We start from the raw sequence: 12,305 nt of genomic DNA, 5'->3' as shown, positions 1-12,305 counted from the left end.
TATCAGACCTGCACCACTCCTGTCCCACAGGGGAATAGGACCGCTACCAGCCAGACAGAGGGAGAGATGCACAGGACGTACGCAATACCTCAGACAGAAACAATCCATTAAGAGACAATAAGCAGATGTGCAGCAGCATCTACTTCCGCCTTATGGATCAAGGACTAATTAATAGAAAGAACTGTAACCAAATTGTATTAACTTTTGTAGACAACTGGGGTGATCTTTTTTTTCCCCACACTTAGACACGACAAACACGTACCACTCTTTAACCTATCATAGAAAAAGATAAAACTTAACATGAAATCCTTATATATTTCGACCTGGAATATCCAAGGTCTACGCTCTTCACTGCGAGAAGTGAAGAGTAGGACCCCAGAGTTCATAGAGGAAACTAAAGATCTAGATATTATCATTTTACAGGAAACTTGGTATAAAGGAAAAGGACACACCGGCTGTCCCCAAGGGTACACTGAGCTAGTGGTCCCCTCCAATAAATTACCAAGTGTAACCCAAGGCAGAGACTCCGGAGGCATACTGATCTGGTTTAAAACAGAACTTAAGAATTACATCAAATTTATAAAAAAAGGGCGAAAACCATATGTGGCTCAAACTTGAGAGGGAGATTATCTCAAACACCCAAGATGTTTACATTTGCGCACTTTATATCCCTCCAATCGATTCCCCGTACTACAAAGAGGACACCTTCTCCAACATGGAGGAGGAAATTATCCAATACCAGGCCCAGGGGAACGTGTTGATCTGTGGGGACCTCAATTCAAGAACGGGCGAAGAACCAGACTTCACCAATAATCAGGGAAACAATTACGTATTTGGGAATAACCACTTTGACATCCCTTCCCTTCCATACAGGCATAACTGCGACAAGCAGTCAAATACCAACGGTAAACAGCTACTACAGCTCTGTCGAAACCTGGGTCTGTACATTGTCAATGGTAGGTTCATAGGAGACCTCCTAGGAAGATCGACCTACTGCTCACCTCTTGGCTGCAGCACAGTAGACTATATGATTACAGACTTGGACCCATCCTCTTTCAGAGCATTCACAGTCAAACCACAAACAACACTGTCAGATCACAGTCAAATTACTATGTTTCTCAAAAAGACAGAAACAAACAACATAGAAACACAACCCAGTAAACTGTACAACACCAAAAAATCGTACAGATGGGCCAAAAACGACACGGAAAAATACCAGAAAACAATTAGCAATGCATCAACTCAAGCTCTCTTAGACACCTTTCTGGATAACATATACACTCACAATAAAGAAGGCGTAAACCGGGCAGTTAGTAAACTAAACAATATTTTTGATAATTTGGCAACAAATGCAAACTTGAAAGCTCGCAAGAACAAACCCAAAACAAAAAACTATGAAAAATGGTTTGACCATGATTGCCATAACATGAGGAAAAAACTTAGAAAACTATCAAACCAAAAACACAGACATCCAGAAAACGAGGAATTACGCCTTACTTATTGTCAGACGCTAACACAATACAGAAACACACTCAGGACCAAAAAAGAGCAATTTATTAAGAATACACTCAGCTCCATGGAGGAATCCATTGAGTCGAATTGTTTCTGGGACAACTTGAAAACACTACACAAAAAACAACACGACGATTTGTCCATTCAAAATGGGGACACATGGGTAAACCACTTTGAAAAATTATACCAGAAAAACACACTAGGACCAGAGCAACACCAAATACGCAAAAAACTTGAAAAGCTTGAAATGGCCATAAAAGATAACCAAAACCCGCTAGACGCCATAATAACAGAAAAAGAACTTCTTGAAAAACTCAAGGACCTGCGACCAGGAAAAGCTTGCGGGACAGACGGCATACTAAACGAGATGATTAAACACGCAGACGACAAACTGAAACTGGCTATCCTAAAACTCTTCAACTTGGTTCTGAGTGTCGGTTATTTCCCTGACATCTGGAACAAAGGACTCATAACACCCATATACAAAAGTGGGGACAAAATCGACCCAAACAACTATCGAGGCATCTGTGTAAACAGTAACCTGGGGAAGGTATTCTGTAGCATCATAAACAAAAGACTTATAAACTTCCTTGAAGAGCACAATGTCTTGAGTAAAAGCCAAATTGGATTCCTGCCAAACTATAGAACATCCGATCATATCTTCACCCTACAGACCCTAATTGACAAACACGTTCACCATAACAAAAGCAAAATCTACGCATGCTTTGTAGATTTCCAGAAGGCTTTCGACTCCATCTGGCATGACGGTTTATTCCTGAAACTTATCGAAAGCGGGGTAGGAGGTAAAACATATGATGTAATTAAATCAATGTATACAAACAATAAATGTGCAGTTAAAATTGGAGACAAACAAACAAAATACTTCCCACAGGGGCGGGGGGTGACGCAGGGCTCGCCAATCTCACCGACACTCTTTAATATTTACATTAATGGATTGGCAAAACTACTTGAACAATCTACAGCACCCGGCCTCACCCTATATGAATCCAAGGTTAAATTCCTCCTCTATGCCGACGACCTGGTTCTGCTGTCACCAACTAAGGAGGGTCTACAGCAGAACCTGGACCTGCTGGAGTCGTACTGCCAGACTTGGGCCCTGACAATAAATCCCCAAAAAACCAAAGTCCTTGTGTTCCAGCAAAGATCCAAACAACATGGACCCACAATAAATTTCACAGTAGGAACAACCAAAATTGAACAAACCACTCACTACACATACTTGGGCTTAAAAATCAGTTCTACGGGAAACTTCAAACTGGCTGTGAATGAACTGAAAGAGAAAGCAAGAAGGGCTTTCTATGCCATCAAAAAATCAATCCAAATAGAAATCCCAATTAGCATTTGGCTCAAAATTTTCAAATCAGTAATTGAACCAATTGCACTCTATGGCAGTGAGGTCTGGGGACCACTAACACAACAAGATTTTGCAAAATGGGACAAACACCCAATTGAGATCCTACATGCGGAATTCTGTAAAAGTATCCTCCGGACTCAAAGGAAAACAGTAAACAACGCATGCAGGGCGGAACTAGGCCAATACCCATTAATAATCACTATCCAAAAAAGAGCCACCAAATTTTGGAATCACCTACAAATGAGCAACCCCCAATGCTATCACTACGACGCCCTGAAATGCCAAGAGCTGACCATAAAGAAGAATACCCTCAGTCAACTAGTCCTGGGACTCAATAAAGTAACTAATAACAATACTAACAATAACCAGCCCCAGGACAGTGACAGGGTAACACAAAGAATTCGACCCAACACAATCGTCGCTAAGCAAAAGGAAAAATATCTGTCATATTGGGCAGAAACAACAAAAACCCAAAGCAAACTCAATTGCTACTTGGCCCTAAACAGACAATACAACATAGCTGATTACCTGACCATGGTAAAGGATAACAAACTGAGAAGAACCTTGACAAGGTACAGACTTAGCGAACATAGCCTAGCGATCGAAAAAGGCAGACACAGGCAGACCAGGCTGCCAAGAGAAGACAGGATATGCTCTCACTGCAGTCAGGGAGTAGTTGAGACAGAGATGCACTTCCTCACAGCCTGTGGAAAATATCAGGGCATCAGAGAGAATTTCTATCAAAAATTCTCACAAATATGCCCTGAATTCAGAAATCTGACTGACAACCAAAAACTCCCATTCCTACTGGGGGAGGAGAGAAGCTGTGTAACACTGGCGGCACACTATGTTACAGCTTGCCATGAACAGAGGGACAACCAGTAAACTAAGACAAGAGTATATATAAACAAGGCGAAAATATATTTATAAACTCAGGGATATACCTGTTTATACACTGTATGAATGGAACCGCGTTTATGTGTTCAACCATAAATGTATTTTGATGCTTTGGCAACATAAGATGTACCTTATCATGCCAATAAAGCGATTTGTATTGTATTGTATTATTGTAATGTTGACTTTGGGTGATAGTGTAAGACAGCCGCTATCGATTCAGCCGCCCTTTATACGAAAATCGGGAGAGATCTATAAAGGGCAGCTGAATCGATAGCGTCTGTTTTACACTATCGCCAAAAGTCAAAATTATCCCCATAAAGAATGGCCACTTGAAGGAGGCCCCCAAGGCTGTTCTGTAGAAGATGATGTATTCTGAAACAAAATAAGATGGATATTTTAGGTGAACATAACGACCATGAGTGAGAATGGTTACATGGATTATTGTGCTTTTATTTGCAGCAGAATAATGTACCCTTAAGATTTATATAGCTGCGGGTGACAGGGTTTCCAGTGATTTCTTTTTTGCGCTACTTGAGATGAATAAAGAATATTTTTCAGGGAAGATTTAGAGCGCGCACGTTCTGAAGTTGTCCATTAGATTTTGTTCCAATAGGTAAGGTTTTTTTCACCCTCTAGCCTACTCTAATAAGACAGATAGAAGTAGACTTCTAGCCACATGACACCTTGTAGTGTTTCAAAACAGACTTTTACATTGTCCGCATAAGAGGGTTATGTTTCATTCGGAACATGTAATTCTGTGTAACTGTCATTTCTATTCTTTGAACTGTCAGTTATGTAGAGAGCGACAGGCATCAATAAGCCACGTTTTTTCCCCCCTCTCTGCTCTCACTGGAGTATAGTTTCAACCAATACTTTACACAAGTGTCATTTTTTTAAAATGTGTGAACCAGTGCATTTCAGCAGGTTATTCAACAAAGGGCAGCATCACAGCTAAGCCCGATAGCCACAAATCCTCACTTTTCAGCAGAGCTCAGTGAATAGCGATTTGAAGTGGCCAATTTCTTTCTCTCCCTCCATAGCCTCACTCAAACTACTGCTGCCCTGGATAAAAAGAAAAAAGACTTGCATTTATATAGCGCCTTTCACGACCACCGGCCGTCTCAAAGCGCTTTACAGCCAATGAAGTACTTTTGGAGTGTAGTCACTGTTGTAATGTGGGAAACACGGCCAGCCAATTTGCGCACTGCAAGCTCCCACAAACGGCAATGTGATAAAGACCAGATAATCTGTTTTTTAGTGATGTTGATTGAGGGATAAATATTGGGCAGGACATCGGAGATAACTCCCCTGGCACTTCTTCGAAATAGTGCCATGGGATCTTTTACATCCACCTGAGAGAGCAGACGGGGCCTCGGTTTAACGTCTCATCCAAAAGACGGCACCTCCGGCAGTGCGGCACGCCCTCAGAACTGCACTAGAGTGTCAGCCAAGATTTATATGCTCAAGTCCCATGGAGTGGAACTTGAACCCACAACTTTCTAACTCAGAGGCGAGAGTGCTAACAACTGAGCCAGAGCTGTCACTGAGCAGATAAGGAGCAGCTACTTCAGCACATACTCGGCATTAAAACTAGGACCTTTCTGGTCAGTGTGGCTACATACCACACCACACCACATGAGCCATCATGTAGAAAGTCCTACAAGAGAAGGGGTAGTACTGGACCTAATTCTAGGGAATGTAGCCGGGCAAGTGGTAGTTGTGTCAGTAGGAGAGCATTTTGGTGATCGTGACCATAATTCGGTGAGATTTAAGGTAGTCATGGAAAACGACAAAGATGGACCGGAAATAAAGGTTCTAATTTGGGGGAAGGCCGATTTTAATATGCTAAGGCAGGATCTGGCCAAAGTGGACTGGGATCAGCTACTTGAAGAAAAATCCACATCAGAACAGTGGGAGTCTTTCAGAAAGGAAATAGAGAGCGTACAACGCCAACATGTTCCGGTAAAGGTCAAGGGTGGGACCAACAAGCCCAGGGAACCCTGGATGTCAAGGGATATACAAGAATGGATTAGAAAAAAAAGGGAGGCTTTTGGCAGATACAAAGGACTAAAAACAGTGGAAGCCCTAGAGGAGTATAGAAAGTGCAGGGGGGTACTTAAAAAAGAAATTAGTAGAGCGAAGAGGGGGCATGAAAAAACACTGGCGGGCAAAATAAAGGAAAATCCCAAGGTGTTTTTTAAGTATATTATGGGCAAGAGGATAACCAGGGCAAGAGTAGGGCCCATTAGGGACCAAAGTGGCAATCTGTGTGTAGAGCCGGAAGATGTAGGTGAGGTATTAAATTAATATTTTGCATCTGTGTTCACAATGGAGAAGGACAATGTAGGCATAGAAATCAGGCAGGGGGATTGTGATATACTTAAACAAATTAGTATTGAGAGGGAGGAGGTACTAGCAGTTTTAGCGGGCTTAAAAGTGGATAAATCCCCAGGCCCAGACGAGATGTATCCCAGGCTGCTGTGTGAGGCAAGGGAGGAGATTACAGGGGCTCTGACACAAATTTTCAGAACCTCTCTGGCCACAGGGGAGGTGCCAGAGGACTGGAGAACAGCTAACATAGTACCATTGTTCAAGAAGGGTAGTAGGGATAAACCAGGGAATTACAGGCCAGTGAGCCTAACATCAGTGGTAGGGAAATTATTGGAAAACATTCTGAGGGACAGAATTAGTCTCCACTTGGAGAGGCAGGGATTAATCAGGGATAGTCAGCATGGCTTTGTCAGGGGGAGATCATGTCTGACCAATTTGATTGAATTTTTCGAGGGGGTGACTAGGTGTGTGGATGAGGGTAGTGCAGTTGATGCAGTCTACATGGACTTCAATAAGGCTTTTGACAAAGTCCCACATGGGAGACTGGTCAAGAAGGTAAGAGCCCATGCGATTCAGGGTAATTTGGCACATTGGATCCAAAATTGGCTTAGTGGCAGGAGGCAGAGGGTGATGGTCGAAGTTTGTTTTTGTGACTGGAAGCCTGTGTCCAGTGGTGTACCACAGAGATTGGTGCTGGGTCCTTTGCTGTTTGTAGTGTACATTAATGATTTAGATATGAATGTAGGAGGTATGATCAGTAAGTTCGCAGATGACACGAAACTTGGTGGAGTGGTAAATAGCGAGGAGAGAAGTCTCAGGCTACAGGATGATATAGACGGGATGGTTAGATGAGCAGAACAGTGGCAAATGGAATTTAACCCTGAAAAGTGTGAGGTGATGTATTTTGGGAGGACTAACAAGGCAAGGGAATACACAATGAATGCTAGGACCCTAGAAAGGACAGAGGATCAGAGGGACCTTGGTGTGCATGTACTTAGATCCCTGAAGGCAGCAGGACAGGTAGATAAGGTGGTTAAAAAAGCATATGGGATACTTGCCTCCATTAGCCGAAGCATAGAATAGAAACATAGAAACATAGAAGATAGGAGCAGGAGCAGGCCATTCGGCCCCTCGAGCCTGCTCCGCCATTCAATGCGATCATGGCTGATCATCCAAATTCAGTATCCTGTCCCTGCTTTCTCCCCATACCCCTTGATCCCTTTAGCCTTAAGAAATATATCCAACTTCTTCTTGAATATATTTAATGAATTGGCCTCTACTGCCTTCTGTGGTAGAGAATTCCACAGGTTCACCACTCTCTGGGTGAAGAAATTCCTCCTCATTTCTGTCCTAAATGGCTTACCCCTTATTCTTAGACTGTGACCCCTGATTCTGGACTCCCCGACCATCGGGAACATCCTTCCTGCATCTAGTCTGTCCAATCCTGTCAGAATTTTATAAGTTTCAATGAGATCCCCTCTCATTCTTCTAAACTCCAGCGAGTATAAGCCCAATTGACCCAATCTCTCCTCATACGTCATTCCTGCCATCCCAGGTATCAGTCTGGTGAATCTTCGCTGAACTCCTTCCATGGCAAGAACATCCTTCCTCAGATAAGGTGACCAAAACTGCTTACAATACTCAAGATGTGGTCTCACCAAGGCCCTGTACAACTGCAGCAAGAAATCCTTGTTCCTGTACTCAAACCCTCTCGCTACGAAGGCCAACATACCATTTGCCTTCTTAACCGCATGTTGCACCTGCATGCTTACCTTCAGCGACTGGTGCACAAGGACACCCCGGTCTCGTTGCACTTCCCCTTTTGCCATGCTTCTGCCCAATCACCCAACCTGTCCAAATCATCCTGGAGTTTCTCGGCATCCTCCTCACACCACACACGTCCACCCAGCTTTGTGTCGTCTGCAAACTTGGAGATATTACATCTAGTTCCCTTGTCTAGATCATTAATATATATTGTGAATAGCTGGGGTCCAAGGACCGATCCCTGTGGTACCCCACTAGTCACTGCCTGCCACTCGGAAAAAGACCCGTTTATTCAAACTCTTTGCTTTCTGTCTGCCAACCAGTTCTCTATCCAAGTCAATACCTTGCCCCCAATCCCACACGCTAATCTCGTATCCGGGACCTTATCGAAAGCCTTCTGCAAGTCCAAATACACCACATCCACTGGTTCTCCCTTACCTATTTTACCAGTTACATCCTCAAAAAAGTTCCAGTAGATTAGTCAAGCACGATTTACCTTTTGTAAATCCATGTTGACTTTGTCCGATCCTGTCACTGTTTTCCAATTGCTCTGCTATTACATCTTTTATGATGTACTCCAGTATTTTCCCCATTACCAATGTCAGGCTTACCGGTCTATAATTCCCCGTTTTCTCTCTACCACCTTTTTTGAATAGTGTATAAGAGCAGGAAGGTTATGATGGAGCTGTACAAAACGCTAGTTAGGCCACAGCTGGAATTCTGTGTGCAGTTCTGGTCACCACACTATAGGAAGGATGTGATTGCATTGGAGAGGGTGCAGAGGAGATTCACCAGGATGTTACCTGGGTTAGAACGCTTCAGCAATGAAGAGAGACTGGACAAGCTGGGGTTGTTTTCCTTAGAGCATAGAAGGCTGAGGGGGGACCTGATTGAGGTGTACAAAATTAGGAGGGGCATAGATAGGGTAGATAGAAAGGAACTTTTCCCCTTAGTAGAGGGGTCAATAACCAGGGGGCATAGTTTCAAGGTAAGGGGCAGGAGGTTTAGAGCGGATTTGAGGAAAAATGTTTTCACCCAGAGGGTGGTTGGAATCTGTAACTCACTGCCTGAAAGGGTGGTAGAAGCAGGAACCCTCACAACATTCAAGAAGCATTTAGATGAGCTCTTGAAGCGCCATAGCATACAAGGCTACGGACCAAGTGCTGGAAAATGGGATTAGAATAGACAGGGCTTGATGGCCGGCGCGGGCACGATGGGATGAAGGGCCTCTTTCTCTGCTGTACTATTGCCATGTTCTTGCCCACTCACCTTGCCTGTCTATATCCCCTTGAAGCCTCCTTGCAACCTCCTCACAACTTACATTCCCACCCAGCTTTGTATCATCAGCAAACTTGGATATATTACATTTGGTCCCCTCATCCAAATCATTGATGTAAATTGTGAATAGCTGAGGCCCACGCACTGATCCTTGCGGGTACCCCACTAGTTACAGCCTGCCAATTCCCTTAAGATAAAGGCCAACATTCCATTAAGCTTTTTGAATACTTTTGTACCTGTGCACTAGCTTTTAGCGATTTGTGTACCTGGACACCTAAATCCCTTTGTTCCTCCACAGCTCCTAGTCTCTCACCATTAAGAACACATTCAGATTGGTCTTCTTCAGATCCAAAGTGGATGTCCTCACATTTCCTCACATTCAATTCCATCTGCCACAGTTTTGCCCACTCACTTAATCTGCCTCTGTAGAATTACAACACTGAGCACAACTACATAAGAACGTAAGGCCCTTCGAGCCTGCTCCGCCATTCAATAAGATCATGGCTGATCTTCTGCCTCAACCTCGCCTTCCTGCACTATCCCCATTTCCCTGGATTCCCTTAGTATCCAAAACTACCTTTCTGTTGATCCAAATATTAGCCAAAGTCTGAGATGACACTTGAAAGGCATGATATGGTCCTTGTGGTAACTTGCCTTAAGGCTTATAAAAGGAAAGCTTGATTTTTATGTGCACCACAAACTAAGCTGTGGAGCTCTCTATCTCCCTCGGTCTTTCCTTCCTCCTGCAAGCCTCAAGCTTTTAAAACCCAACTTTGGCATCAGTAAATCTCTACTCCCATGTCTTGCCGAGGTTACTCTTTTCTACTTTTCAACTTTGGTGCTGTTCTTCTATGGCTCTCGGCCTTTCACCTTGATTCCTCAACATCTACCTTTGCCAAATAATCATTTATATTGCAGCCAGTAGTATAGCAAGGAAAAAACGGGGCCAGGTTCCTATCGAGCGCATAAGAAACCAGTTTGTATAAACTGTAATAAAAACAGAAAATGCTGGAGATACTCAGCAGGTCAGGCAGCATCTGTGAAGAGAGAAACAGAGTTAACGTTTCAGGTCGATGACTATCACAGACCTTCCCTTTTGTTCTTTCATCCCCTCCCCCCTTTCCCAGCCCCTACACTTGCTTTTTTCCAGTTCTGACGGAAGGTCATTGACCTGAAACGTTAACTCTATTTCTCTCTTCACAGATGCTGCCTGACCTGCTGAGTATCTCCAGCATTTCCTGTTTTTATTTCAGATTTCCAGCATCCGCAGTACTTTCTTTTTGTATAAACTGTGGCTGACTGCATTTAATTTCCTAGAATCTTACAGCGCAGAAGGAGGCCATTCGGCCCACCATGCCTGTGCTGGCTCTTTGGAGGAGCTAACCAATTAGTCCCACTCTCCTGCTCTCTCCCCATAGTCCTGCAAATGTTTCCTTTTGGAATATTTTGACTAGTCTGTTGTGTTGGAAAAGCCACCATTGCTGAGTGACTGGGCGGCTTGGATAGATCATCCTTTACTCAGGGAACTGGGTTCAAATGCAATTTGTTGCTTTGACTGGGGTGGGTTATTTGAGCAGTGGGGGTGCAGGGGGGGAGGTGGTGGGGTGGAAGGAGTTTTGTTCGAGAAACCTGGAAGTCCAGGTTTCCCCACACTCGGTGGAGTTTTGACTCCATAGCGTGTATCTTTTAGTTCAAGCAGGTTCCCCACCTGGAAGCCAGCCTGATTGACGGGCTTGGCTCCCTGTCAGGCGGGGAATGCTCTGGAGGAGGTAGGGAGACTGCTGCTGGGTTAGTGGGAGGTTACAGGGGTCTGGATCTTCAGGGGGTGTGGTTGCCGATCCCGGGGGGGTGTTACCTATACTGGGGAGGCTTTGGTTGCCGATCTGGGAAGAGGGTTTGATCCCTGATCCTGGTTGGGGGGGTCCAAACCCCAATCTGGGGGGGGGGAACTGATCGTGGCGGGGGAGGGGGGTGGTGGCGCGCAGGGCGGGGGAGGGGTGGTCTTTGGATCCGGTGGGGTGGGTTGCCGATCTGGGAAGGGGGTTCGATCCCTGATCCTGGTTGGGGGGGATGGGGGGATCCAATTCCCAATCTGGGGGGGGGGTCTGATCGTGGCGGGGGGGGGGGCGGTGGGTGGAGGGGAGGGGTGGTCTTTGGATCCCGGGGGGGGAGGGGGTGGTGGTCCGATGGTGGGCAGGGAAGCAGGTAAGCTTGGTGCGCTGGGGGGGGGGGTGGGCAGAGGGTCGCACTCCTGCTCCACCTGGCCCACAACGTGCACCTTTTCCACAAAGCAGCACTCGCCTCCCTTTAGCTGCCGGGTTTCCCGAAGCCTGGGACACCCGGCCGGCCAGGGTTAAACCTGGAAGACAGGTTTAATATGAGGCACGGCATCTCTATATTATTTAAATGGCCAACCCGCCTCCTGAGAGTGCATTGGTTGCCCCCCACCCACCCCCCCACTGCCCCGCCTCCGTTAAAACTGCAAGTGGGCAGGTTGGAGGCGGGTTTGAGATTTTTAAAATTTTAACATCCCACCCCACCCCAACCCAACCCCTGGGTGAGAAAAAGTCAAAAAGCATTGACAATTTTCTCGTCGCAGATGTTATTCACTCTTTTTTGAACTTTGGGGAACAAAAATAAAATCAATGCTATAAAAACAAAAGCACATGCGTTTCCGAAGCATTCAAGCGAATGACCAAGGCAATTCCATTTTTACTTGCTCCTGTCAGCTAATGTTGCTGCATGGCCACTGGAGGACAGGCAATTGAGAAGTAATGAGATTTGTCAGGGAGGAAAAAAATTGTAAAATCGCTTGTTGGTTGAAGAGATTTTCTAAAAAAAAAATCCATTTAGCTGCAGTATTGTAAGAAACCGTGCCGAATTTTCGAAACTTGTATAAGATGGGGACGAAAGTCTGCTCTGGGTCTCCGGTTAACAGTAAAAAAAAATATTAGTATTAAAAATGATCAAAAATTGATTTTCAGCATGAGAATTATTGGTTGTCGGATGGACCCAGTGTCTGGATTACTATGCCGTCTTTCCTTCGGTGCACAGAGACCAAGATCTGATAATGTGATTTGATTTTTCTTTTCTGCCCCATTGATTTTATGAAGTTAGCTGCAATTTTTACACACAGATTTTTTTTATT

At 44.7% G+C, this 12,305-nt stretch overlaps 1 protein-coding gene across 1 annotated transcript in view; it reads left to right on the top strand.

Moving 5' to 3' along the window:
* The window catches only part of oca2 (oculocutaneous albinism II), a 707,523-nt gene that overhangs the window by 425,543 nt on the left and 269,675 nt on the right, over positions 1-12,305 (top strand). The gene's annotated exons all lie outside the window — the stretch shown is intronic.

This window comes from Somniosus microcephalus, chromosome 10 (genome assembly GCF_052327205.1).
Source record: "Somniosus microcephalus isolate GS21.2 chromosome 10, FLI_Smic_1.0, whole genome shotgun sequence".
NCBI classification, from domain to species: Eukaryota; Metazoa; Chordata; class Chondrichthyes; order Squaliformes; family Somniosidae; genus Somniosus; species Somniosus microcephalus.
This window is presented reverse-complemented; position numbering and strand designations above follow the sequence as displayed.